The sequence below is a fragment of the Tursiops truncatus genome, chromosome 11 (genome assembly GCF_011762595.2).
Source record: "Tursiops truncatus isolate mTurTru1 chromosome 11, mTurTru1.mat.Y, whole genome shotgun sequence".
Lineage (NCBI taxonomy): Eukaryota > Metazoa > Chordata > Mammalia > Artiodactyla > Delphinidae > Tursiops > Tursiops truncatus.
The window spans coordinates 6,437,716-6,464,298 of record NC_047044.1 but is presented as its reverse complement, the minus strand read 5'-3'; the positions used below and the strand labels follow the sequence as shown (position 1 = coordinate 6,464,298).

Here is a 26,583-nt window from a genome sequence, read left to right as displayed (position 1 = left end):
GGCACTTCCTCGGGTGCCATGTGAGGTGAGCTGGACCCCAAAACAAAGTTAACCACCGAGGGAAGGGGCAATTCTGAGTCTCTCTCATGGTGTCCATCACTGGCATTGGTCTCTAAGCCATCCCTGGGGCTGGGCTGCCTGCCATCTTGCCACTACCCATGTGAAAACAAGAGCCCGAGCAGGCCAGTGAAAGAAGGGCTGCCCACCGCAGCCTGATCATCAAGGAGAGTCAGTGTGCAGGCTTCAGCAAGAAGGAAGCAAACCATACCCAGGTATTCTGATGGACAGACGGAACGACTATGGGTACCACATGGGAGGGGTCAAGGGCCCGAGAAGGCGTAGGACCCAGAGCGCTCCTGGTTGAAGAGCTGGTGTTATTGAGGGCTTCCTGTAGTAACTTATTCAATCCCCCAATATGCTGAGGAAACTGAAGCACCGAGCTATTCAGTAACATGCCAAAGGCGACACACTAGTGATGCTGGAAGGGACTCAAAGCCAAGGCTGGCTTGCTCCAGGGTCCATGTTCTTAACGTGATCGCAACTGCCTGGGACGGAAACCCGATTCAAACCACCTGCGCAGGAAGGAGTTTACTGAAGGCCCCTGCCAGGTCTCCCTGCCCCACTTCTTTGCCGCTTTTTGCCAACAGTAGGTGTCTTCCCAGGGGGTGGACCTCCTGGCCCGCCGCTGGGTCTGAGTAGAGAAATCCTAGAGAAGGACCTTGATTGGTCTGTTTTGCCACGTGCCCATCTTTGGACCAATGAGTGATGCCAAAGGGCTGGCGCTCTCCAATTGGCCCAGTTTGGGTCAGGTGCCTACCCCTTAGCCAATCACTCTGGTGAGGGAGGCGGAGTCAAGTGGGGAGTTGGTAACTCCCCTTGGGATGGAAGGGGTGGTGCAAGGTGGGTGCAGGGAGGGGGTCCCAGGATAAAGGGCAAGCGGGCCTGTGACCATGGTGGGGTGGTGCTGGTGGTTAAAGTGAGCTGTGAGCTGGGTGGCACCCAATGGGAGTCACCACTGGATCCTAGAGCTAGAAAAGGCTCCATCCCTGACTTGGCTTGGGCAAGGGGAGGATCGGAAGGTGCTCTGAGAACCTCAAAACACTGTGTGATTTTGTCCAAGGAGGAAGGGAGCCAGCCCCACACGAGCTGCCCTGTGCGTGTGGCAGCGGCCAGGGGCTTTTCCTGCGTGGAGAGATCGGATCAGAGGTTTTGATCTGGGCTCTGCTTTCTCTTGTTTTCCCCTGTATTTTCCTCCTTCCCTTTCCCTGCGCTCACTGCCCCAGGGGAAGGGTGAGGCAGAGCAGAAAGCCAGCAGCCTGCCTGGGGCAGGGGGAGGGCTCCCAGCATGGACAGAGCTCCTTGAGGACACACGGAGGAGGAAAGTCTCCCAGCCCTGACTGGAGGGGTGGACCCAGGGCTGGAGAAGTGGGGAGCAGCTAAGGGAGAGTGTAGATCCTGGAGCCAAGGCGTCTGCCCCCAGCGCTACTGCTGGCTAATAGGATGGCTTGTGTGAGTTAGAGGAAGATGCCCCCACCTCTGCCCCATGCTGGGATCCAGGGCGTGGTGAGTGACCACACTGCGTGTCAAGCTGGGTTTCCACTCCCACCTCTGCTGGGTTCTTGCACAACAGCACAAGATGGTTCTAACTGCACCTGCTTCCTGGGTGCGCTACACTGCCGGAGAGCAGGGGCCTTCCTGGTGTATCTGGGCCACTGGGACCCAGGCAGTCTCCCCAGAGAAGCCTCTTGAACCCCACAGGGATGAAGAGGAAACAGGGAGCTGCTCAGTTTCAGCCATCCTATGCTGATTTGTGAAGATGGGTGACCAGCAGAAACCTGTGAGGACCAGTGACCAAGGACCAGCCCCACCCAGTTCCTCCTCTGAAACTCCTGCTCTGAAACTCCCCTCCCTCCTCCTCTGAAACTCCCCTCCCTCCCTCCCTCCCTCCCTTCTTTCCTTCCTTCCTTCCTTCCTTCCTTCTTTCAGATTGTTCAACCTTTGCCTATTGGGAGCTCTTTCAGTTGGCCTGTGTCCCCTTAAGGTAGTGTATGTGTGTATGTGTGTGTGTTTGAGCCCTTCCTTAGTTTCTGGCACTGCTAGGTACTCCAGGCTCATTTTGTATAATCCCTGCCCTAGTTCTAGAACCAGGCATTTCTCCAAGGAGACTGGGTTCCTTTTAGTGGAGAACGGCATTGGAAACCAACGTCTGGCTGCGTAATGTTCCACCGTGTGGATCTATACGTATCCATCCATCTAGTTACGGATGTTTAGGCTCTTTCCACTTTTTGGCTATTACGAATAATGCTGCTATGAACAGCACTTGTGTACAAAGTTTTGTGTGGGCACGTGTCTTCATGTCTCCTGGTGATAGACCTAGAAGTGGAGGTCATACGACTCTATGTTTATGTGGCTGAGGAACCGCCAGTTTTCCAAAGTGGCTGCGTTATTTTACAGAACCACCAGCAGTGCATGAACTTGCAGCTTCTCCACATTCAAACCAGTGCTTGTCATTGTCTGTCTTTTTGATGACAGCCATGCTAGTGGGTGAGAAACGGTATTGACTTGTATTTCCCTAAGAGCTAATGGTGTCAAGAGCATCTTTTCGCTTGTTTGGCCATTTGTGTATCTTCTTCAGAGAAATGTCCATTCAGACCCTATGCCCACTGTTAATTGGGTTGTCTTGATTACTGCTTTTTGGTGTCCCTTCCATTTGGGCCTGAGGAGATAGCCTCTCTGGCTTCTTCCAGTCCCGACCTTGATTTTAAAGAAATGAATGGGGCACAGTGGGCCTTGGTAGGGGGCCGCCTCATCAATTCCCAGAGGTTTTGGCGACCAGGTATGTGATGAGAATGTGGCAGCCGCGAGGATGAGGGGCCCTAACTCCGTGAAGCAGGGAGGGGGCTGGAGGGCATGCTTTGTGCCTGTAGAACTGTAGGAGTTGGGGACCACTGGGGCATCTGTTCTCGAACAGCTGACACAAAACAGAGGCAGAACTTGCTCCCTTCTCTGGCACCCCATCCCTCCATGCCCATAGGAGCCCTGCTGGGCTCCTCCCCAGGCCACCCGCACCTGAATGAGATCCAGGACGTTTGTCCCCAAACTGGTTTGTGCCTGTTGAGTCTTTGCTATTGTAACCCCTGAAGTAACTCAGTGTTATGTAAGCTGCTGAAACTTGAGGGCAAACAGAAAAATTGTGGAGGTTTCTGTGAAAATAAACTTGAATCCCATGGAAAAGTTTGATATAGGTAAGTTGCTTGACAGTATTCTGCAGAATGGGGAAATTCCCCGGCGATCCAGTGGTTAGGACTCTGCGCTGCCACTGCAGGCTGCACAGGTTCCATCCCCGGTCGGGGAACTAAAATCCCATGTGCTGCGCAGCGCAGCCCAAAAAACAACAAAAAAAGAAATCTGCAAATTAGGTGAGTGAAATGACTGTTTAACATTGAGAAGAAATCATCAAAATCTAGACAGGCTCTGTACTTGGATGGCTTCTCGAGCCTCTGAAGGTTTGACCTCTACCTGGGAGCCAAGCCTAGAAGCCCCAGATGCTGCCTGATGGGGCTGGGTTAGGCCAAAAGCATGATCCTGTCTCCAGGCAGCAGCCCTAGCCTCTAGAAAGGTCTGGGTCCTCATCGACAGATTCCAAGGGGATGTCCACTTAACACCAGTTAAAGCAAACTGTTTAAGGCACGTGTGTGCCGGGACTTCCCTGGTGATCCAGTGGGTAAGACTGCGTTCCCCATGCAGGGGGCCTGGGTTCGATCCCTGGTCGGGGAACTAGATCCCACATGTGTGCTGCACTAAGAGTCTGCATGCCGCAAGTAAGAAGTCCACATGCCACAACTCAGTCCACATGCTTCAACAAAGAAGTCCACATGCCTACAACTAAAAGATCCTGCATGCCACAACTAAAGATCCTGCGTGCTGCAACTGAGACCCGGCGCGGCCAAAATAAATAGATAGATAGATAGATAAGTAAATAAATATTAAGGCACAAGTGTGCGTCTAAGTCCATGGGCTTCTTCACTAACTGACCATCCATGTCCCAGCTGGGGAGAACGAGACAGCTTGACTATATGACAGCACCCTGTGTGGGGGGATGGATGAGAGAGACCCAGTGTCAGGGAGAGGAGGGAAGCACAGTGAGGGCCAGGTTTCAGTTTCAGCTTGCCTGCCACCTCCCTGGTCCCGCACTGCAGCCCTGTGTGCGATACGGGCAGAGATTTCCCAGAGGCCGGGACTGGGGCCCACAGCAGCGCGGGAGCTGCCCATGGCTGATTGGTGGACTGGCGGTGCAGGGCTCTTTCATGCTTCTGGCTCTGGCCCCAATAAAGAGCATCATGGGAACAAACAGGCAAAAAGAGCTGAGTCCAGAGAGAGCCCTGGGGTGGGTCCCTGAGGAGTCGGCCTCCAGGATTCAGTCTCAGTGCAGCTGGTTGGGCACAGGAAAGAACACAGGTCTGGTGTCCAACAGACCCGGGTTCAAGGCCCAGCCCCTCCATCCACTGGCTGCGTGACTTGTGCACGTGGCTAGGCGGGAGTCTGTTTCCCCATTTGCAGCGTGGAGATGATGACACACACATCCTGTGTGTGACATACACCCCTTCTGTGGGTCTGTGCTCTCTCCTCCACAAGGGGGCGCTTCTCAGGAACACAAGGGCCAGTGGAGAGTGCTTTGGAGACAGAACTGCTGCTCAGGCCCCTGACACTCCAAGGCTTTGCCATCCCAGCCCCCAAACCCAGCTGCCAGCCAAGGTGTGGGCTCCTGGCCCTGTGAGAAGGGGTCCAGGCTCTGAGACACCAGGCGTGGGTATGGGAGTGGGGGGAGGCAGATTCCCACTCAGTCAAGAGGCTTTCACTGTCATGGTCACTTCCCTGCTCGGGGCCTCAGTTTCCTCATCTGCGCAAAGGGATGACACCACCTACCAGGTGTCTGGGACGCTCAGAAGAGCACACGCTCCATTTCCCGAACTCCAGCCATTCCAGGGCCTGCGAGAGGTTTGTTCCACCGAGCCCCACCTCTTTTGTTAAGTCTTTAAATGGATTCACTTTTTTCCTTAAAAAAGAAACTATGTCAGGGACTTCCCTGGTGGCGCAATGGTTAAGAATCCGCCTGCCAATGCAGTGGACACAGGTTCGAGCCCTGGTCCGGGAGGATCCCACATGCCCTGGAGCAACTAAGCCCCTGCACCACAACTACTGAACCTGTGCTCCGGAGTCCACGCACCACAACTTCTGAGCCCGCACACCTAGAGCCCGTGCTCTGCAACAAGAGAAGCCACCGCAATGGGAAAGAAGCCCGCGCACTGCAACGAAGAGTAGCCCCCGCTCGCCACAACTAGAGAAAGCCCGTGTGCAGCAATGAAGACCCAACATAGAAAAAAAAAAAAAGAAGAAAGAAACTATGTCATCAGAAGCAGAGAACAAGTATCACTTGCCAGAAATAGAAAGTAACCATAAAGATAAGCCCAGTGGAAATACTGTGACTACATTTTAACTGCCTGCTGTGGTTGGCCAGAGGCCTGAGCAGGGCCTGCTCTCCTCTGGATATAAAGTGTGCTCAGCCCGAGTCACAGAGGTGGACAGGTGTCCTCACACTGAACCAAGCTTTCTCTTCTACCCAGACAGAAGGCTGGAAAGAGACGTGGAAAGGTAGGAGGTTTCTCTCCATGGAAGTCCACGTTAGTTAATGCCACATCCATGTAGCACTAAATGACCTAAGGACCCCCTGGCCCCAGCGGGACGTGCCCACACTCAGGGGAGCTGGGCAGGTCACCCCACACGTGTGTCCTTCTGTGTAAACTAGGACCTGGCCGCTCTGGGTTCTTGGTCAGTTTCTTAGGGTCCGGTTCACAGAAAGTCAAGTCCCACAGTCCATTCCTGCCGGGAAGGCCAGGGGCAGAGGACCCCATGGCAGCGCCCCTGAGGTCCTGTCCCGCAGAGCCCCTGTCCTATCTGGACACACCTCTCTACCCACAAGGGGATCCTGTGCCGTTGGTGCACTCAGCACATTGCATGGAGGCCCCTGTGGGCCTGCCTTTAGGAGCGGCAGGCATGTGGGCTCAGGCCTGGAAACAGGTGGTGACGGAGAGGTAGATGGGGGTGGGCATCAAGGGAGGGAAGGCCAGACTTCTCCCGTGAGCCTGTGAGCAGCCCCGTGAGGTCACAGCCACCTGTCTGGGCCCTCGGCTTTAGGGCGAAGATGGAGAAGGAAAAGGAGGAGTTCTGGTGATGGAAGAGGTGAGGGAGCAGGGCCCAGGGCCTGGCTGGCCAGCTGAGAGGCCAGAGGTGTAGGGCCAGACCGCCCTTGTCCTGATCTAGGCCGGCTGTGTGATCTTGGTCAGCACAGGCCCGGCCTCTCACACTCAGGGCTCTGGAGGGTGAGCGAAAGATGCCACCTGGTGGTCTGCCCGGGCCCCTGGGCAGGTGCTGGGGAGGAGCAGGTGAGCGGCTGCAGGAGGGAACAGTGCGGCGCAGAGGGGAGGTGTCCTAGGCCAGTCGGCGTGCAGATCTCTCTGCAGAGCTCCCGCCGCAGCCTTGTTATCCAGCGCCCCCAGGTGGACAATATGAGAATGACTGAAAACCCTGAAGAGACAGGAAACTGGCATTGCCCTCACTTCCCACGCAGAGCAGCGCCAGGCAACCCCATCTGAATCTGGCCTCCACCTCTTACCTGCTCCGGGGCCTCAGGTAGGCCACTGGAATTCTCAGTTTTGTCATTTGTAAAGAGGGGTTCAATCCCAGGAGGCCCTCAGCTAATTGGCAGTCCCTTCCTGCCCCTCACACTGTTTGTTTTCACTGGTGTGGCCAAGTGGTGACAGGATGACGGAGCCCCGCGGTGACCTTGCAGGTCTCAGAAAGTCTACAGAAGGCTGGAATACTAACATCCCTGCCACCACCCCCCTGAACAACCAGTTGCTTTCCCTCCCTGTGCCTCAATCTCCTCCTCTGTAAAATGGGGTAAATGACATGGTACGTAAAACACTCAACACTGAGAAGACCTTGTCATCTTCCAGGTGGGACTATTCTGAGGATTTAATTGCAATATGTTAATTTAAATCAAATGCGACAATGCATGCAAAATATGTATATATTTAAAATATATATATTCCTAGGGCAGAGACACCATAATAAATGCTCGTCCTGCTGGGGCTCTGAGACACCTCCAGGCTCAGCCGTTCCAGGTGGGGGTGGGCAGGCAGCGCCTGGTGGTGGCACCCGGAGCAGAAAGCAAAGTGGGCCAGCTCCTCCCATGCCGCCTACCTCATGTCCCAGCCTGGACCCCCAAGGGGCCTCCTCATGGGTCTCTGTGCCTCAGTCAGCACACAGAGGCTGGGGCCCTGTCCAGATCACACAGCAAAGCCAGGCCAGAGACCTGGGATGACCAGGGTAGACTTGATATAAAGCCTGAGGTTCTTCGTCTGAGCCCACATGCCCACCGGAACCTGCTCTCTCTGCCCCCTTTAGATCCTGCCTCTGCCTGGAGGGCAGCGGCCTTCTCCTCCCTCTTTATCAAACCCGGTGGAAAGGAGGGAAACGTCTTTTTCTCTTACCCTCCTACTTGTGACCCGGGGCCTGCTCGACACCTCTCCACTCACCAAGGCTAGTCTCCTGTGTTAAGCTGTGTTCACAGGTGACACACGGGTGGCTGCTGAGCTGGGCCAGCTTCTCCTGCAGGAGAGCAGGGCCGTGGGCGCCACGGAAGCTGTAGACTGTGCCAGCAAAGGGTGGGTAAGGCCTGGCAGGCGACCAGGTGTGCGGGTGTCCCAGGAGCTGCAAGGTCACAGGCATTCAGAGCAGGCGGCATTGGGCTCAAAGAAAGAGACCCTAGCTCTGCCACCTGCCCCTTGTGTGACGCTGGGCAGGTGACCTGACCTCTGTGAGCCTCGTTTGCTGAATTGTAGAGAATCCTATCTTTCACCAAATATATTGATTATGGGAGAAACACCAAATAAGCATCTCAGTAGATGCTAAGGTGGTATTTGATAAAGTCCAACATCCATTCTTAATTTTAGAAACGACTTTATTGATATAGGAACAGATTTTATGCCTTAACATGATAAAAATATGTAAATATATGACACTAAAAACCAGTGTTATATTCACTGGTGAAGCAGTAGATGCATTTCCATTAACTTCTGGAATAAGGCAAGGACTTCCTGTCACCACCACCATTTAATGCTGTTCTGGGGGAGCTAACCCAGGCAATTAGGACACACAAATAAAATAGATTAAGTGTTGGAAATACAGATGCCAAATTTCACTGTGTTTAGATTATTACCTGGAAAAGCTAAGAGAATCAATCAGAAAAAGTATTAGAAACTTTAAGGAGATTAGAAAAAATTAATACTTAAAAATCAAGTGAAACTACTCTGTGTGAGATTATAATGGTGGACACATGTCATTACACATTTGTCCAAACCCATGCAATGTACACGTAGAATGAACCCTAATGGACTTTGGGTGACAATGATGTGTCAGTGTAGCTTCATCAATTGTAACATATGTACCACTCTGGCGGGGAACATTGATATGGGACAGGCTGTGCACGTGTGGCACAGGGGGTATATGGGAAATCTCTGTACCTTTCCACTCAGTTTTGCTGTGAACCTAAAACTGCTCCAAAATATAGTCTATTAAAACAATCAATTGTCAAAAAGAACTTAAAAAAATGGAAAAAAAATCAATTGTCTATTTATAAATATATAGTAATTGATTAGAATGTCTCTGAAGAAAAGACCTCATTCATCATGGCATTTAAGAAAACATCCTTTAGCAAGGATCGTGTACGTTCTATGTGAAGAAAGGGGTATAAAGACTTAAATTAAAAGACAGGCTTTAGGGACTTCCCTGGTGGCGTAGTGGTTAAGAATCCGCCTGCCAATACAGGGGACATGGGTTTGAGCCCTGGTCCGGCAAGACCCCCACATACCGCAGAGCAACTAAGCCCATGCGCCACAACTACTGAGCCCACACGCCTGGAGCCCGTGAGCCACAACTACTGAAGCCCGCACGCCTAGAGCCCGTGCTCTGCAACAAGAGAAGCCACTGCAATGAGAAGCCCACGCACCGCAATGAAAAGTATTCCCCGTTTGCTGCAACTAGAGAAAGCCCGCGTGCAGCAACGAAGACCCAACGCAGCCTAAATAAATAACCCAGCGTCATTAAAATGTCCATTTTTTCTAAACTACTTATTCATTTAATAAAATTCGAACAGGATATTTAAAAATTAATCAAACGATTCATCTAGAAGAGTAAATGTGTGAGAATAGCTGTAGGAAAATTCTGAAAAGGAAGAGTAATGACGAAGGACTGACTCCATTAGCTATTAAAAGAGATAATGCTTGTTATTATAATTACCTAAGGTAATTGAACATATATTATATTCCAGGCCCTGTTCCAAGGGCTTTATAAAGACCACACCATTTGATCTTCATTACAACACTTGCAGGAGTAGGGATTAGGGTTTTAGGGCCATGGCTCACGGGCCCAACTGCTCCGCGGCATGTGGGATCTTCCCGGCCGGGGCACGAACCCGTGTCCCCTGCATCGGCAGGCGGACTCCCAACCACTGCGCCACCAAGGAAGCCCAACAATGGGCTTTTTAAAGCAGAACTCAAGAGAATGAAAAGACAACTCACAGACTGTGAGAAAATACTTTAAAAAACACATATCTGATAAAGAACTTGTATCCAAAATACACAGAGAACTCTTCTAACTCAGCAATAAGAAAACCCAGTTTAAAACAGGCAGAAGATCCAAACAGACACCTCACCAAAGAAGATACACAGATGGCTCATAAGCACAGGAAAAGATGGCCAATATCATATACATTCAGCAATTGTAAATTAAAACAACAGTGAGATACCACTACAGACCTGTTAAAATCCAAACGGCTAAAACCCAAAAAACTGAAAACCAAACAAACAACAAACAAAACTCCACATACCGACGTGGAGGTGGAACAACAGGAACTCTCATTCACTGCTGGGGGAAATGCAAAACAGCCACTTTGGAAGACAGTTTGATGGTTTCTCACAAAGCTAAACACGGCCTTACCATAGGATCCAGCAATCACACTCCTAGGTATTTACCCAACTGACTTGAAAACTTATGTCCACACAAAAACCTGCACGTGGGGACTTCCCTGGTGGCGCAGTGGTTGAGAGTCCGCCTGCCCATGCAGGGGACACGGGTTCGTGCCCCGGTCCGGGAAGATCCCACATGCCGCGGAGCGGCTGGGCCCGTGAGCCATGGCCGCTGAGGCTGCGTGTCCGGAGCCTGTGCCCCGCAACGGGAGAGGCCACAACAGTGAGAGGCCTGACGAATTATACATTCGTCAAAGCTCATAGCACCGCGCAACACCAAGCATGGACTCTAATGTAAATGGTGGACTTCTGTAAATAATAGTGTATGAACACTAGGTCATCAATTTTAACAAATCTAATGCTCTGATGGTGACATAACCATCAGAGATCTAAGTGTTGGGGAAAAAATCCCTTCCAGGTGAAAGGGTTCAGAACATCCCACCTCAGAATATGCTGCTTTGGAATCCTGATTACTTTGAGCTGAAGGTACTTGAGAAACAGAAGATGCAGGAGGGACTCTCTGCCCTCCCCTTTCTACCTAAAAGCAGGTCATACATTTCCCAAGAGAAAGGTGCCCTCCCTGCACCAGGAAGAGAACATTCTTATCACCAGAGACTGGGGGGGGCGATGCTGAAGGGGATCTGTACAAACTGCTAAAATTACCCCAATTGGGACTTCCCTGGTGGTCCAGCAGTTAAGACTCCTCGCTCCCAATGCAGGGGGCCCGGGGTTCAGTCCCTGGTCAGGGAACTAGATCCCACAGGTGGTAACAAAGACCTGGTGCAGCTAAATAGATAATTAATTAATTAATTAATTAAATACCCCTGATTTTCTATTAGTTTTCCCCACGTATTTCCTCGTCACTGTCCTACAACTTACTGCCCGGGCCCCAGCCCCTTCATCCTGTCACATCCCCACAAAGTGTCTTCTTTATGTAAAAAGGTGTATAAGCTTTGGGGCCCAGTGGCTTCTTTGGGTCTTCATTTTTCTTCCGGAGACTCCCATGTTGTACACCTGAAGATACTAAATAAGTTTATATGCTTTTCTCCTGGTAATCTGTCTTATGTCAGTTAATTCTCAGCCACAGAACCTAAGAGGGTAGCAGGAAGTTTTCCTGCCCTACACAGGGAAACAGAAGCGGAAGCAGGCGGTGAGAGGAGGCCCCCACCCCACGGAAAGTCCTATTGCTATCCTTATACGAGAATAATTGGTTCTGTGCAATGCAGGGTAGACATCGATGGAACCCTTTGGAGTCCGGAAATAGACCTAAGTATAAAGGTGGCACCTCAAATTGAGGAGGGGGAATGATGAATAGTCAATAAGGAGGCTGGGGGAGACTGCTGAGAGCCCTCCGCCCGCCTGTCCCATGACCTAAAATTCCACCACCACAGCTCCTCACTCTGGGTTAAGGTGCAGTCACGCTAGTCATTGTCAACACCACTCTCACAACAGGCCTAGCTTATCCCGTACTCTGTTCCGGGGTGGGGTGGGGGGGTCCGGCACATGAGTGGGTCATGAGTGAGTGGGGAGTCGAAGGGCCTGGTCTGGAAGGTGGGCACCACCCGGGGATTCTGGGAAGCTGGGGGATACCGCCCCAGCCCTGCAACTAACCTGAGCAGCATGAGGGATGGGGGGGCGGCAAGGCCTGGGGAGCACCATCTGGTGATGACCCCCGCGAGGTGAGGTGGGCAGAAGGGTGGACCACACTTACAGAAAGGGCGGTGTGTCTACGTGTGTGCACGCGAGTGTCGTGTGTGTCAGTGTGTGCACAAGTGAGCGCATGTGTGGGGTAGGCCGTGCGTCAAGCGTGTGCACCCGGAGCGTGCGTGTGTGCGCACAGTGTGCGCGTGTCACCCAGAGGAGGGGGAGTCCGGGGCGGGAGTCCGGGGCGAAAGGCCGGGTCGGTGCTGATTCGGATCTGCCCTCCCGCCCGCTCCTTCTCGTCGCGCGGGTATTCATAGAGGAGGCGCACCCTCTGACTCACAGATCTATCGATACAGTCGGTCCTCCCAAACCAGGAGGACCCTGGGGAGAGGTGGGGGGAGGCTCTCAGAGGCGCCGGGGGTCGAGGATCAGACGCGGGGGCGCGCCGAGCCAAGAACGTACCTGCTGGGAGGCTCCGGCCCCCAGGGGGCGTCCTCGGGCCAGGAAAAGGCTCCCTGCGCCCGCGCCAGGTCCTGCTGTCCCTTCAGCCACGTAGCCGGCCCTGGGAGGCGGGTGTGCGAGTCCGCTGGCGCTTATCCACCACGCCCTGCGTCTCCGCTGCTCCAGATACTCCAGTTCATTCGGCGTCTGTCCATCGGAGCCCTGCGGACCCCTCGGTGGGGAGGAGAGGACGCTGTACCCGAGGGCTGTGGGGCTCCGGGGAAACTGGAGGCAGGAGCAGAAATTCTGGCCAGGGGCGGGGTTCACGGCCAGGGGGGCTGCCTGGGGAGGCCTGGGAGGACGAGGAGCTTAATGCATGGAGGAAGTGTTTCAGGCAGAGGGCACAGCTGGAACAAGCGCCCGGAGGTGGGAGAGCTGGGGATGCTGGGAGCGCCGAAAACCCAGGGTGGGAGAGGCCGGCCGGGGCTCTGGTGAGGGGTCGGGGGTCCGCCTGCCGAGACCTGCGTCCCCACCCCCGTGGCTGTGGTCGAGGGCGCCCGCAGACTCCCCGGGGGGCGGCGGGTGCCCCCTGGAGCCTCCGGGCCCTCCGTCTGGGTCCCCCGCGCAGCCTCAAGGCGGCAGCACCGAGCCTCCAGCGCTCACGATAATCCTCTGTGTCTCCAGCTCCTTCCCTCGCCTTCGTTTCTCCGGTTTATTCCCCGCTGCACTCAGCATTTCTAGCCCTGTCCCTCCAGTTCTCCTGCGCCCCAGGGGCTCCAGAGGTTGTTGGATGAAGCGCTTGAATGGAGGCCGAGTTGGCGTCCGCGGGGCGGGCCGTGTGGAGGGCTCAACGCTAGGCGTCTCCACCTGGCGGGTTCAATGAGGTCGCGCAGGTCTGGGCTGAGGACAGAGCCTAGCAAAAGAACATGCTTAATCCACGTGAGCGCTTCTTAACAGCAGTCTCCCCCAAACCTCTCATAAGTGCCAGTCAACGCCCCCTCCAACTTCCACACTCTGGAACTTTCTTCCATCCCTTTCCACTACCCTCCCTTCAAAACAAATTACTTCCTTTCACTAAAAATCGAGAAACACACCCAGCCCCTCCCTTTCTTTAAGAACTCTTAATTGTCTCCCCTCAGGGTAATTTCTGCTTCGTGAGGAAGTTCCGGCTACATACCACCTTAAACCCAAAGGAAGCAATAATGGTGCAATTCAGGCAGAGCGCCAGGGCCCTCTGATCCAGCCAGCTGAGGGTGAGGTACTGCGGGTCTCCAAGTCCAGCCCCCCTGTCTCCATCCACCTGGGCAGGCACAGGTGCTGAGCCCAGTGGGAGAGGGGGAGGGGGGTTCCTGAGCCAACATTTTCCAGGGGACTTCCTGCAGCACCTGAGCAGGTGAGACCTGAACGGGTGAGGCCACGGGCAGATTTGGCTGGAAGATACAAGCTACTGCAGGACCTACACCGTCTCAGGCCACCTGTCCTCTTGGCCATTGATGACGAGGGCTACCTGTGCCCTCTGTGAAATCCTGCTGTGTTAGTGCAGAATTCCAAAGAGGGGGATATTACTGAGGGCAGAGGGGGAGCCTGGGCCAGAGCATTTAGGCCTGCCTTTGACACTGACTTTGACCTTGAACTTGTTACTTATCTCCCTGAGCCTCAGTTTCCTCATCTGTAAAATAAGAATAATTGTACCCATTCTGTCTCTGCAACCTTTTTAATGCCTCTGAGCTTCAATTTTCTCACCTATAAAACGGGGTTAATTATAGCCTTTCCTGTCTATCTTACAGTTTTACAATGAATTCCATTCATCTATTCATCAGATGATGATGATGATAATGAAAGGAGAGTGCTTGCTATATGCCTGACACCGTGCAATACAGCTTAAATCATCCATTCCTTCCGACCACTCTGGGAGGTAGGTGTCTGTATTACCACCATTCCACAGATGAGGAAACTGAGGCCACCTACTCAGCATCACACAGCTGCATGTGATTCAGGCCCAGGCAGTCTGGCCCCAGGCAGGGACTGGTGCGTGGTAGTCCACGATATAGTTGAATGAGTGACACTGCAAAAGTGCCCTGTGAAGAGAGGGTCTGGCCCAAGTCCGAGTGGGGTCTGGGGGTGTCCACACCCCACCCCCTGCTCATTGACACAGATGAGCTTTGCAGGTTTGTGCACTGTAACACGCAAAGGATGGGATCTGCCACGTAGTCTGTTTTCATTCCTATCTGAGATCGGGGACTCTGGTGGGTCCCCTGGGTAGTCACAGGGCAGGGTCTTTGGGAGACAGCTTGGGACTCCCTGGTGTCATTGAAAGAGCATGAGTTTTATTCCCAGAGAGACAGGAGTTCAAATCTTGATGACCTCTCTGAGCCTCAATAACCTCATGTCTAAAATGGGAATGTTTATGACAACTTAGTAAGGTGGGTGTGTGACTTAAACAAGAAAACCTGCATAGTGAACTGGACCTGTGGCAGCCTCACCTGCCCACTTCCTGCATGCCCACTGGCTCCCTGGAGGAACCTCAGAGCGACCAGCCCCTGAGCCCTCTGCATCCCCTATTTGACATCACTGACCGTTTCCTCTGGGAAACAATATTATGGCAGTTGAAGCAGAAAAAATTAACTTTGCCTGGGAAAAACTACCTTCTGGTACCTTTTGGTCATCTCGGCTCCCCAGGTGCCCTGCTTATTGCTCCAGTCACTTGCTCTGCTTAAATAAACTGTTCACAGAAGCAGACTATTTGCAGGTGAAGAACTTGCTGAAACTGACGCAGGACCTGTGGCAGGACAGAGGCACCAGAATGCATTCGTTCAAATAATAAGGCAGATAAGCAGCACGCCAGGCTCTGTCCTCGGCTCAAAGACAGCCAAGATTGTTTTGCAAATGTTCATCCTGACAACCTCATTCCTAAAGAAATGAAATACTTAATAGTTAGAAGAGGATACCGGGCATTTTCAACATTCTGCCTGGTAGTCACTTTAACCAGACCTACGTGGTCACTGGACACTTTTTCTATCTTTCACATCACCACAGCCACTGGTTTTGCTAAGCACTGTGGTATAAAGACTAAAATTTAGGCCCCGTATTATGTACAGCCTTGACTTCTGGTGAAATTGGGAGAACCTCAAATGGCCTGACAGCAAGTCCCTTGCACAGGAACTCTGCTCCCGTGGATAAGGTCCCCTAGCTAAACAACCCACCTTGTCCCACGGACCTGGTACAATTCCTGCTTATCCCTGTGAAGCGGGTTTCAGCCTCCTGGCAGCCCGAGGAATTATACCAACAAACCCCATCACGTCCGCCCATGGGAACCAGAGGCACCTCACCCTCTTGATACTACAGAGCCTGGCTTCCCTGCCCCTGGTTGTTCACACTGTTCCTGAGGGCAAGTTAGGTGTGGGTCTGCATGGTGTGCAGTGTCCTCTTTCCCTGGGCTGTGAGTATATATGATGCATAAACAGATTGCTGTCTCATCTGTCCAGTGTTGGGTGTTGTGTTTTCAGCCATTGCCACCACCTTCAGGTGGGGGATCCCTCTCTCACCAAAGAGGTGAATAGGAGGGGATTAAAACAAGCGTCTGCTTTTATCCCACTTCAGCTACATAACTGGGGTCCTATTTTCTTCATCATCCAATAGCACTCTCCTCACTCTTCTTTAAGCTTTCACAGTTTCCTCTAGGCCCTTCCTGCCATCTGGTTCCCAAACTAATGCCACACGTTTAAAGTTTTAATTAAATTAAATTAATTAATTAATTAATTTTGGCTGCATTGGGTCTTCATTGCTGCACACGGGCTTTCTCTAGTTGCGGCGAGCAGGGGCTACTCTTCATTGAGGTGCGCGGGCTTCTCATTGCAGTGGCTTCTCTTGTTGTGGAGCATGGGCTCTAGGTGCACAGGCTTCAGTAGTTGTGGCATTCAGGCTCAGTAGTTGTGGCTCTCGGGCTCTAGAGCGCAGGCTCAGTAGTTGTGGCGCACGGGCTTAGTTGCTCCAGGGCATGTGGGATCTTCCCGTACCAGGGATCGAACCTATGTCCCCTGCGTTGGCAGGCGGATTCTTAACTACTACGCCACCAGGGAAGTCCCTAAAGTTTTTATTTCAATAGCATCCTACTTCTACATATCAAATTGCCTTCTGGTCATCTATCACTGCATGAAAACACACCCCCCCCCCCAAATTTAGTAGCTTAAAACAACAGTCATTTCTTTGCTCACAGTTTGCAATTGCATAGGCTCGGCAGGATCATCTCTCAGCTGCACATGGCATCAGCTGGGATAGCTGACTACCTGGAAGATCCACTTCCCAGATGGCTCACTCACAAGGCTGGGATCTCAGTGGAGACTGTGGGTGAGCTGGGAGCCTAGTTGCCTTCCATGTGGGCCTATCCATGCAGCTGCTTGGGCTTCCTCACAGCATGGCATCTGGGTTCCAAGAGGGAGGAAGTGAAAGCTGCCTGTTTCCTTAAAGGTCAGGCCCAGAGTGGCCGTCACTTCCACTGGGTCCTAGTCCCAACCCAGACTCAAGGGGTTACAGGTAAGCTCCACATCTTGATGGAGGAGGGGCATATGTGTACAGAGAGGGTAGGGGTTGTTTGGAGTCATCTTTGGAGACTAACTACCACAACTAGCATTTATCAAGCTTTTCCTATGTCCCCAGTATGGTGCTGGGTACTCCCACATGCAATCTCACAACAGTCAAGTAAGGCAGGAACAATGATTATCCCCATTTTACAGATGTGTAAACTGAGTCACAAACAGGTAGGTAATTTGCCCAAAGCCATTTGGCTTGTAGGAAGAGGGCCCAGAATCAAACCTGAGCAGTCTGCCTCCAGAGCCCACCCTCTGAACTAGCAGCAAAGTCCACTAGTCATTACAGTTTTTCTTGAGATGCAATTTTGACATTAACAACAAAGTGGAACTGTGCCCAAGATGCTAGCGAGTTCCAAATAAAACAAAATGTGACATTCATTATGTTTCAGCACAACTCATTCTGGAAATTTGTGCCACAGAATGACTTGCATTTTCCCCTAGGAGCCCTCTGCGGCAGACGTGGCCAGTCCCTCCCCAATACCCATTTCTCTATCTTATGTAGCAGTAGACATTTTAGCTGGGCACCTGGCTTCCCAAATAACAACTGCTTTTTTTTTTTTTTTCCCCAGCTCCCCTTCAGAACAGAAGTGATGGGAGTGATCTCTGGGTCAGGTCTGCTGGCTGACTATGGGTGCAATGGCCGGAGCTGGAGCGACTGCTTTGGACCATGAGATGAAAGCTGAGTGTGGAGGGACAGACAGGGCAGCAGAAGCCTGAGGTGTTTGAATGACTTTGGGGAGCAGCTAAATCCTTGAGCCCTGACCGCCCCCCCCCCCACACCTCTGGCCTCTTACCTAAGAGAGAACTAAAATTCTACCTTCTTTAAGTCATTGTTAATTTCAGTGTTTGTTTCCACATCTCAGATTGTACAGTAATTTATAGACAATCCAAATGGAAGGGCAAGTGCTTATCCAGGGATGTAACAGCTGGGCCGGTAGGTCTACAGTTCCTCCCAGTCCTGAAATTCTGTGGCTTTGTGATGGGAAAGGGTTGGGCTGGGCTGAGGGCTTCCAGCAGTTTCTTGGCTCTGCGTTGGATGCTCATCTCTTTTTCTTCTTCGTGTGAATATTCTCCCTCAATCTCAGTTCTGAATTTCTGTAATCAAACTGGGGGTGGGATTGCATTTAAAACCCAAATGGAAAGTAAGAAGCTGATTGCAGATGAATCTTCCTTTCAGTCTTTCTGGGAAGTTGGGACAGTTTATCATCATTTTGCAATGGCCAGAAATCCATTTTGTGAAATGTTGCTTTTTGTTTGTTTTTTTCTCTACCAAAACATCGCAGAGTCATCGGGGGTTTTATGAACTCTGATTTAAAAAAAAAAAAAAGCTTTTTTATCCAGCGTGGTTAGGATGTGGAGTTTCCTGGTGAAGAAATATTCAGGTATATTTGGCTTGTCTGAGGTTTTTGGGCATGTAGAGACTTTCCTGGGACAGGGAACAGAATGGGGAGGCCCAGGGCTTACCGGAGATGACATCAGAAGTGAGAGGGGAGGTGGGGTTACCAGGGCATGGAGCCTGGAGCCCTAGCCATGGCGAGGCTCAGGCAGTGGCAGAAATGGAGGAGAGGGTGACAGGGCAGCATCGGCTGAGGACAGAGGTCTGAGGGCAGGGAAGCCAGGTAGCTGTTTCCAGGGGCACAGTCCCCATGCTGGCCTCTTTCTGATGGGGTGCTTGTATCTGGACGGGCACACCTGGCATGGCTTGTCAGGAGTCAGACTGGCCAAACATGGAGGAAGTGGAAATTGGTTAAAGACCAATGTAAAAATGGCATTGACTACAAATGAATTATCCTGACTTAGAAGGTGCTTCCAGATCTTGCAAAGTGGGGTCAATGTACACCCTTCCTCAAAGGGTGAGTGTGAGGATTAGATGAGTTAACATGTATAAAGTGCTTATGAGAGTGCCTGGCTGAGAATAAGGGCTGGAAAGTGAATCATCACCATCGTCATCATCATCACCCCTCCTCCATTTAATAGAAAATTATTCACTGGAGTCAGCTGTGTTCTTTCAAACCAAGAAAGGTTTTGTTATAAGAGAGTTCCATGCTGCTATTAAAACAGTGGATTGCTAAAGGCAAATAAGGAGGTGCTTCGATTTCCCTGAAATTTGAGGAAATTTAGGTTCAGGACTTCTATCCTTTTTTTTTTGCGGTACACGGGCCTCTCACTGCTGTGGCCTCTCCCGTTGCGGAGCACAGGCTCCAGACGCGCAGGCTCAGCGGCCATGGCTCACGGGCCCAGCCGCTCCGCGGCATGTGGGATTTTCCCGGACCGGGGCACGAACCCGTGTCCCCTGCATCGGCAGGCGGACTCTCAACCGCTGCGCCACCAGGGAAGCCCGGGATTTCTATCTTTTAAGCACAAACTTGACACACATCTTTTGCATGGCTTTCAAGTTCAGCCACTGACTTCGCCATAGTGCTTCCTGACCTTGCCTCACATTTCCCATCTCCTTTTTATTATGATTTACAAAAATTAATTGTGGGGACTACCCTGGCTGTCCAGTGGTTAAGAATCTGTGCTTCCATTGCAGGGGGCGCGGGTTCCATCCCTGGTCGGGGAACTAAGATCTTGCATGCTGCGTGGCGTGGCCCAAAAAAAAGACAAAGCAAAAACAAAAAATTGGTTGTGGTAAAATATACATAACATAAAATGTATCCTTTCAACCATTTTTTTAAAAATTATTTATTTATTTATTTTTGGCTGCATTGGGTCTTTGTTGCTGTGCGCGGGCTTTCTCTCGTTGCAGTGAGCGGGGGCTACTCTTCTTGCGGTGCGCGGGCTTCTCGTTGCTGTGGCTTCTCTTGTTGCGGAGCATGGGTTCTAGGTGCGCAGGCTTCAGTAGTTGCGGTGCGTGGGCTCAGTAGTTGTGGCTCGCGGGCTCTAGAGCGCAGGCTCAGTAGTTGCGGCGCACTGGCTTAGTTGCTCCGCGGCATGTGGGATCTTCCCGGACCCGAGCTCGAACCCGTGTCCCCTGCATTGGCAGGCAGATTCTCAACCGCTGCGCCACCAGGGAAGCCCTCTTTTTTCTTTTTAATTAATTTATTTCATTTTTTATAGAACTTTAGTTGCGGCATGCGGGATGTTTAGTTGCAGCACGTAGGATGTTTAGTTGCAGCATGTGGGATCTAGTTCCCTGACCAGGGATCGAAGCCGGGCCCCCTGCATTGGGAGTGCGGAGCCTTAGCCACTGGACCACCAGGGAAGTCCTCATTATTTTCACTTTGAATATTATCTTGCAGGATCTTGGTGGTAAAATGATCTCTCTCTCAGCCTTCACTACTCAATCCTTGTCGTTTCCTCCCAGACTCCAGTAAAATGAACTCTTCCTGAAAATTTCAGCTGGGAGTGGGGTGGGCGTCACATCTCGTGGCTTTAGACCAAGCTGGGGTCAAAGCTGCTGCTCCCCCTGCCCTTCCTCTGCCACGGGCCCTTCTCAGCAGCATTGGAGAGCACAGCTGGGCACACTTCAGCCACAACCCAGCAAGGGATCCTCCAGGGCAGAGTGAGCCTTTATTAAGCTATTGTCTCTAAGGTACTTCACCACCCAGAAACAGCTGGTCCAAGAATATGGGGCGTGACCTACTGAAGACTGAAGGTATGTCCCTAGTTGGGAGGCAACCCCTGAAAAATGGGGTCCTCACTTAGAGGATAAAGCGTATGTGCTGAATCAGAGGCCAGCATATCCCGCAACAGAACACACAGTGAGGAATCATGACTACACCCAGTAACCACTCATGGAATTTTTGTTTCCTGTTCCTGAAACTTGCAAGGGGAAATGCTTCCAACAGTGGACAGAACAATGGTTCCACTGAATTGGAAGCTGGGACTGCCAGGGGACCGTGTTAGGCCCCTTATCCATGGGACCAAAATAAATAACTAAAGTAAATATATATATAATATATAAAATCTAAATTATATATTTAAAATAATATTATTATTATCACCATAACATTTGCCCAGTGATTTTTTTTTTTAGTATATTCACAGAATTAGGCAACCGTCATCACTAATTTTAGAACATTTCCATCATTCCAAAAAGAGCTGCCATTCCTATCAGCGGTCACTCCCATTCCCTCCTCCCTCAGCCCCTGGCAGCCACTCATCTACTTTCTGTCTCTTTGGATTTGCCTGTTCTGGACACTCCATATAAATGGAATCATATGATATGTGGCTTTTTCTGTCTGGCTTTTTTCACTCAGCATGTTTTCAAGGTTCACCCATGTTGTAGCACGTGTCAGTACCCCACTCCCTTTTATTGCTGCATAATATTCCATTGTATGGATATATCCATGCATCAGCTGATGGATATGTGGGTTGTTAAAGCCTTTGGCTATAATAATAGTACTGCTATGAACATCCACGTACATATTTTTACGTGGATATGTGTTTTCAGTTCTCTTGGGTGTATAACTGGGAAGGGAATTTCTGGGTCATGCGGTAACTCTATGCTTAGCTGTTTGAGGCATTGACAGACTGTTTTCCAAAGCCGCTGCACCGTTTTTACGTTCCCCCAGCAATGTATGACATCTCTCTGACACTTGTCATTGTCCGTCTTTCTGATTATAGCCATCTTAGTGGGTGTGAAGTGGTGTCTCACTGTGGCTTTGGTGATTAATGATGTTGAACATCTTTTTTTTTTGTTTTTTTTTGCGGTACGCGGCCCTCTCACTGCTGTGGCCTCTCCCGCTGTGGAGCACAGGCTCCGGACGCGCAGGCTCAGCGGCCATGGCTCACGGGCCCAGCCGCTCCGCGGCATTTGGGATCTTCCCAGACCGGGGCACGAACCCGTGTCCCCTGCATCGGCAGGCGAACTCTCAACCACTGTGCCACCAGGAAAGCCCTGTTGAACATCTTTTAATGTGCTTTTTGGTCATTGTATATCTTTCCTGGAGAAATGCCTTTCAAATCCACTGTCCATTTTTAAATTTTTTTGTTGTAAGAATTCTTTATATATTCCAGGTATTAAGTCCCTTATCAGATATACGATTGATAAATCATTGATTCCATTCTGTGGGTTCTCTTTTCACTGTCTTGATGGTGTCCTTTGAAACATTAAAAAAAAACACTTAAGTTTTTTTATTTTTTTTGGCTGCGCTGTGCGGCCTGCGGGATTTTAGTTCCCTGACCAGAGGTTGAACCCTGGCCCTTGGCAGTGAAAGTGCAGAGCCCGAACCACTGGACTGCCAGGGAATTCCCTCCAAATTTTAATTTTAATGAAGTCCAATTTAACTATTTTTTTCTTTAGTTATTTGTGCTTTTGGTGTCATGTTTAAGAAACCATTGCCTAATCCAAAATTGTAACGAATAAATCCTCTGTTTTCTTCTAAGAGTTTTACGGTTTCAGCTCTTACATTGAGATCTTTGATACATTTTGAATTGGGTTTCATATATGGTGTGAGAAGGGGGGTCCAACTTCATTCTTTTGCATGTGGATATCCAGTTTTCTAGCACCATATGTTGAAAAAACTATTTTTTCCCCATTGAATCGTCTTAGAAAAAAATCAATTGACCATAAGTGTAAGGGTTCGTTTCTGGGCTCTTCAGGCAGCATTGGCACTTAGTCCCAGTTTTAGATTTTTTTCCACACTCTGCATCCCACCCTCTCAGAGACTCTGGCACCAGCTGACTGTCACCTCATCCTCAGAGGCCTGAGGCTGGCTCAGTGGGATCCTTTCTCCAAGCTCCTGAGGCAGCAACACCAGGGGAGCAGCATTTGCCTGGGCTGAAGAAACTGGCTCATCCAAGGTCATTTCTTCTTCCAGAGACAGCCTGTATCCAGAGACTGATCAATGTGACCTGTGAGGATCCAGCTCCTTGCCCCAGCTCAGGACAGCTCTGCAAGGCCATCTCAGCTGCAGACCTACCTCTAAGTTCTTATAAATGAAATGACATACAACTATCACATGCCCTGGGGGGTTATTCTCAATCGACCCAAGCCAATCCTGGTCATTCCACTGCCTTTGCTAGTAATTGGAGCAGGAATGGACACATGATGCTATTCTGGCCAAGGAGAGTTAAGGGAAGTCAGTTGGAGAAGGGGGCTTCTGAGAAAGTTTTCATAGACACAAGGGAGGAACATTCTCTTTTCTGCCTTTTTGTATTAGTGCCTAAGGGTGTGATGCTGTAGTACTGGCAGCCATCTTGAGGCCACGAGGGGACCAGCCTGAGACTAAAAGTCAATACACTGGATCCCTGAAGACATGAATACGTTGGTGAGCTACTGAATTAATCAACCCTAGAGGTACCCTATCACCAGACTCCTTGTTGCTTGTGGCAGGCACTGTTAACGGTCCTCTAGTGTCCATTCTTCCTGTCATCCTTTTAGTAATAGAACCTACTGAGTTTTAGCTGGACATGTGCTGCCCCCCCGCCCCCGCAGTTGCAGACTACACTTCCAAGCATCCTTGGGCAGCTGAGTGTGGCCATGTGACTGAGTCCGGGCTGATGGGATGTGAGCAGAACATCCCATTGCAAATTCTGGATCCTCTTCTTAAAGATGTTTGCCTTGGGCACTCTCTTCCCCTCTTCTCACTCGCTGAAAAACAGCAGCAGCTGGAGCCCTTTGGAAGCCCCATCCTGGAGATGACAGTGGTCCCATTGGAGCACTCACCTTGGGACACTCACCTTGGGGCACTCACCTTGGGGCTGTGATGTGAGAGAGAAACAGTCTTCTACCTTATTTAAGTGACTTCACTTTGGGGTCTTTTTGTTACCAGCAGCTTCCCGAGTACCTTAGCCAATATATCATGTGGGATAATAAAGGCCCTCCTGATTCCAGCCACCTGAGTTGTTTCTAGCAGCCAGGACCTCCTCTCTGCATTTTCTCTCCTTGGAAGTTGATGGGGGCTGGGGCTGTGTTCTGATTTTCACTGACGGTGGACTATGTGGCTACAAGGAACGTCTTCCTGTTTGGGGGTGTCTCCTCCCCCCACCCCACTGAGTTCAGTCCCACCCACCACCTTGGTTCCCTCCCGCTGCTGCTTCCGGCCCAGGGAGGTGGATGCCCTCCCCACACCCCACCGCAGAGCCTACATCACACTTGAGTCCACAGTCAGTTGTCAGGCCCCGAAGCCGTGTCCAGTCCTGACCCCTCCACCTCACAGCAAACTTCCCAGCATGCCTTGCACTGGCTGGTCCACTTTAGGACAAACAGATTTAGGAATAAGTAAACCATGAAACCAGACTTCCAGGAATATGGTCCTAAGTTACCTCATCCTCGTTCTCAGATAGAGGACATTCCAACTGAACATATAAACAAGAAGCTGAATATTGATACAGCAGCAAGGGGGAATCATTCCCCCACCCCAGAGCTGCTGGAAAAGCTACTGCCTTGCTCGCCTGTGCCTGGCCAGCCGGGAAGGTTCATTAAATAACTGATAGCAAACCTGCCTTGTGCTCCTGCTGCGCCACTTGCTGCCCCCCAATAAAGGAATGGGTCCTCATCTTCTTCCCCAGCCTCCGGACAAAAACATCTGTAAACACATCTGCCAGAAACAAATCACATGGTTCCCAGGATCTGATTACTGTCCCCAGGGCAGCCTTCCCCGAAGCCCGCCCCTCCCTTCCTTCTCCTTTCCCAGAACTTAAGAACAAATGCCCAACAAATGTTCCGGTCCTACTCCAAAGGTGGGGGTGGGGCGTGGGGTGGGCAGCCTGAGGCTGCCAGGCATCAGGCTGACTGTGAACTTGGGATGGGGCAGAAGGAAGCACAGGGTGTCTGGTCCAGGCAGAGGGGCCCAGGGAGGGCTCTGGGCTCCGGTCCGTGGGCGTTGCACAAAGGAGGTGGTGAGGATTACAAGCTCCCGCCCCAGGCTGGCACTAGAGCCCTCTCTAGCCCCCCAGCCAGCCTCCTTCCTGCCCTGAGCTCTTTCCTTAGGACAGCCAAGGCCTGGGTTCAAATCACAGCACTGGCTGAGCCTGTTTCCCCACGTAGAAACGGACGTGTGTTGTATATAACGTGCTCCATGCCAAGGCGCTGTGCTGGCTCATGTGATCGTCACAAGCAGGCTAGGAGTGGGTACCGTCTGTCTCCTCTTTGCAAAAGAGGCCACAGGTACAGCTCTGGCCAGGGCCAGGAAGCAGGGAAGGGTGACCTTTGGGCCCCCCTGCCCTGCCCTGCCCTGGGCATTAGGACGGTTCCTCCCAGCCCAGAGGAGGTACCAGAACACAGCACCAGGACAGGCGAGGCTGGGGGCCTCCAGGCTAGGGGGTGAGGGCAGCAAGGGGCACTATCTGGCCTCACAGCCTGGAGATGAATCAGCCTTTCTCCTGTTACCTCGGCTCCGCCTGTACTCACCCTCGAGGATGCTCCTGTTATTTCTGGCTGGTGGATCCTGCCTGGTGTAGAGCTTGCTGCATTAAGAGGCTGGGTGTGGGGCAGCCTTAGTGAGGGGAGGGCTCAGCGAGGTACAGCCCACAACCATCCTGGCCAATGCATGGAGGGTCCTTACTAGAATGTGAAAGAGAAAAAAGTCAACCCCAAACCTCTGCGTCCCCTCTCTGTCCCTCCCTGCCCACCTTCTCGGAGACAAGGATGCCAGGAACATCTGAGCGTTCTCCCATCCTTGGAGGGCCCTGACCACCATGCCAGGGTGGGGTCCTCTGAGAAGGCCTGTACACCTGCACTCCTGCAGAGCTGGCTGAAGCTACTCTGGCCCGGCCTGATTCTTTGGGTTAGAAGGTGTCCAGGGTGGCCGAGGGTCCAGGGATCCCTAACTGATGCTCCCAGAGAGAGGGGTACAGAGCTGGTCCCTCTGGGCCCTCAGCTCTGCATGGACTCATGGGAACTTCTTGAGGCCTCTGCAAAGCCACATGGATGTCCCCCTGCCATGAGCCTGAGCCCAACCTCAGGAAAGACCCTGAGAGAGGCTTGACATGGCTCTGCCCTTCACACCTTTGGAGGGACGAGCCAAGACTCCAATGGTCATGGAGGATGCCTGAAAGCTGTGGGGCTGGAGGAGGGGGCAGTCAGGGAAGGCTTCCTAGAGGGGACCTCAGCCTTATGGAAAAGAACAGGAGTTTGTTGGTGAAGGTGCTTGGAAGGCACTGCAGGCAAGCAGCATAGAGAACACCAACACATGGCCATTAGGGTGGGGACGGGAGTCAAGAATGTGGTTTAATGCCAATGGAAGGCAATGCTCAAGGCTGGAGAGAGAGGCTGGGCCAGATTATGGAGGGTCTTGAATGCTGGGCCCAGGAGTTCGGCTTTGTTCTCTAGGCAACAGGGAGCCATGGAAGAGTTTAGGGTGAGGGAGTGACATGTCTGTTTCATCTCTGTACGTGACCACTTAGTAGGCACTCGTGATATGATGGCCAAGTGACTAAACAATGCTTCGGGACTTCCCTGGTGGCACAGTGGTTAAGAATCCGCCTGCCAATGCAGGGGACATGGGTTTGAGCCCTGGTCCGGGAATATCTGACATGCCGTGGAACAACTAAGCCCGTGAGCCACAACTACTGAGCCTGTGCTCTAGAGCCCTCGAGCCACAACTACTGTGCCCGCATGCTGCAACTACTGAAGCCCGTGCACCTAGAGCCTGTGCTCTGCAACAAGAGAAGCTACCGCAATGAGAAGCCTGTGCACCGCAAAGAGTAGCCCCCGCTCGCCGCAATTAGAGAAAGCCCGAGCACAGCAACGAAGACCCAATGCAGCCAAAAATAAATACATTTATAAAAAAAAACAAACAAAAACAATGTTTCACACTAAGAGGTCATCCCACTTGCTCAACTATATATATATATATAGAGAGAGAGAGAGAGAGAGAGAGAGAGAGAGGGAGAGATTGTTTGTATTATTAAAGTAAAACCTACTCATTCTA

General features: G+C 51.5%; 2 long non-coding RNA genes across 3 annotated transcripts in view; one reads left to right on the top strand and one right to left on the bottom strand.

Annotated features, from left to right (window-relative positions):
- The first annotated feature begins 12,159 nt into the window (after positions 1-12,159).
- LOC117314144 (uncharacterized) lies at positions 12,160-19,454 on the top strand. 2 transcript variants are annotated; one of them, XR_012324599.1, is made up of 2 exons: positions 12,160-14,088; positions 17,332-19,454. It is a non-coding gene; the product is annotated as an uncharacterized lncRNA (long non-coding RNA). The 2 variants fall into 2 exon arrangements; XR_012324598.1 differs by having other exon boundaries at positions 12,160-16,520.
- Positions 19,455-24,008: 4,554 nt separating this feature from the next.
- The window catches only part of LOC141275930 (uncharacterized), a 29,108-nt gene continuing 26,533 nt past the window's right edge, over positions 24,009-26,583 (bottom strand). Inside the window, exons 3-4 of the long non-coding RNA XR_012324597.1 lie at positions 25,062-25,214; positions 24,009-24,249 (exon numbers count right to left, since the gene is read on the bottom strand). This is a non-coding gene — a long non-coding RNA (uncharacterized lncRNA). The remainder of the gene's footprint in view (positions 24,250-25,061; positions 25,215-26,583) is intronic.